The sequence below is a fragment of the Myotis myotis genome, unplaced genomic scaffold, assembly GCF_014108235.1.
Source record: "Myotis myotis isolate mMyoMyo1 unplaced genomic scaffold, mMyoMyo1.p scaffold_m19_p_4, whole genome shotgun sequence".
Classification (NCBI taxonomy): Eukaryota; Metazoa; Chordata; class Mammalia; order Chiroptera; family Vespertilionidae; genus Myotis; species Myotis myotis.
In genome coordinates, this window is record NW_023416346.1 from 72,659,623 (window position 1) to 72,662,174 (window position 2,552).

Below are 2,552 nucleotides of genomic sequence, written 5' to 3' on the forward strand. Positions count from 1 at the left end.
GGACCACTGGCTCCTAACCGTTCACTTGCCTGCCTGCCTGATCGTCCCTAACCACTCTGCCTGCAGGCCTGCTCACCCCTAACTGCCCCCAACCTTGCCGGCCTTATCTCCCCCAACTGCCCCCCTCACTGGCCTGCTCCCTCCTACTGCCCCCTCCCCGCTGGCCTGCTCACCCCCTACTGCCCCCCCCCGCCAGCCTGCTCACACCCAACTGCCCCCCCTTGCCAGCCTTATCTCCCCCAACTGACACCCCTGCTGGCCTGCTTGCCCCCAACTGCCACCCACTATTATCCTGCTCGCCCTCAACTGCCCCCCCCCGGCCTGATCACCCTAACTGCTCTCCCCTCCTAGATTAATTGCCCTTAACCACCTCTTCTTTGGCACTGCCACCATGGCTTTGTCCGAAAGGACGTCGGGAAGGTCTCCCAGTCTAATTAGCATATTACCCTTTTATTAGTATAGATGTGGTTTGCAACTACTTTTTTCCAGTTAATACCTTGATATTTTGTCCTTTTAACATCACCTTTTGTACAGTAAAATTTTTATTTTTTATGAGATCCCATTTATTAATTTTATCTTTATCATGCTTTTGGTTTTAAGTCTAAGAACACTGCATAGCCCTATATCACCAAGATTTTCTTTTATTTATCTTTTTCTAAGTGTTTTATAGATATACATTTTACAGCTTAGTATGAGATCCATTTTTGTTAATTTCTGTATAAGATGTGAAGTTTAGTTCAAAGGTAGTTTTTCTTTGTGTGTGTTTTGTTTGTTTGATTTATTTTTTTTAAGGTTTTTTTGCCCATAGGTACCCACTTTTTCCAGAAATATTTGTTTAAAAGACCCTTTATCCTTCATTAAATTATTACTCTACCTTTATAAAAAGATTAGTTAAGCATTAATGTCTGAATCTATTTCTGGTTCCTCTGTTCTGTTTGAAAAATTATATCTGTATCCCTTCACTAATAGCATAATGTTTTTATTACTATAATGTGTCTTAAAATTGAAAAGAGTTATCTTTTAAATACTGTTTTAGCTTTTTTTAAAGCTGGCATTAATTTTAGAAATTTTATTTCTACAACAAAATACTGAGCTGTTACCCTGATATAATTTATACTACATCTGTTAGGTTTGATGGAGCAATTGAATTGATACCCTTTCCCTGGAAGCTGGTTTTTCAGGTCATTTCACTATGAACATTCCCTTTGCTAAAGACCACATTTCGCCGAAACCAGTTTGGCTCAGTGGATAGAGCATCGGCCTGCGGACTGTAAGGTCCTAGGTTCGATTCCGGTCAAGGGCATGTACCTGGGTTGCGGGCACATCCCCAGTAGGAGATGTGCAGGAGGCGGCTGATCGATGTTTCTCTCTCATCGATGTTTCTAACTCTTTATCTCTCTCCCTTCCTCTCTGTAAAAAATCAATAAAATATATTAAAAAAAAAAAGACCACATTTCACTTGTGGTGACCACATTCCATTATCTTCCCTCCGGGTATGCATAAAGAAGTCTCCGCCCAGAAAAAAGCCTGCCAAAAGTCCTTTAAAAGCCACTGACTCCTGTCATTGGGTGCTGGAGCCATCCAGGCTCAGCCACCTGGTGTGCGGATGATTGAATAAATTCATAATCCCTCACCACTCTGGTCTCACGTGTTCCTCCTTCAGCGACCTAACATTTGGTGCGGAAACCTGGGAGGGTTCCACAGGGATGGGGAGCCATCATCCTGGCTTCAGTCATCCTGAGTTTGCTACTCGGAGAGCAGTAGGCAGTGGCAGCTCGTCCTGGGCTTACCTTAGAATTCTACTAGGGTGACTCAATTGCCAGCCTTGATCAGGCTGCCATCTCTTACTGGGTCTTCCCCAGCCAGCCAAGGAGGACACCGGACCAAGAATCTCTCCTTCTGCATTGCTGACCCTCCATTCAACACCGGTCAATCTTCTCTAGGTGAGTGACATTCCACAATTCCCCTTGTCTGGGGTCTTCTGCTCACTCTCTCTCACTGACTTCTCTAAAGTCTCTCTCATCTCAAAAGTCCTAGCTCTAGGCCAGAAGACTCCTCAGCCGTTCGGCTTTGGGTCCTTCTGGATTGGAGATACCCAGTCCAGAGGGTCACCTCTCATTTCTCATGGTGATTTGTTTAGCAGCAGGGACGCCTGCCCTAAACAGTCACCTTTGTATTTGTGGTCTGTCACACACCCTTCCTCTCTAGTGGACCATGCCATACTCCCTCTGCACACTCACAGGGGAGATCATGCCCAACCACCTCACTTTATTTTGTAACACTGTTTGGCTTCAACATAAACGAGATAATAAGTCTCAATGGCCTCAAAACAACACTTTCAATTTTAACACACTGAGAAATTTACATAATTGCTGACACTGCAATGGAAAATGGTCAGAGATTCCCTAAGTCCAGGCCTTTTTCACCCTTCAGTCCCAATCCTCTCTCTCAGTCCTGCTCTACCCATCTTACCCCTACCAATTCTGATTCTGAATCTACTCTTGACCCAGCAGACCACCAACCTCAAGCCCTTTATACATCCTCTCTGTCAC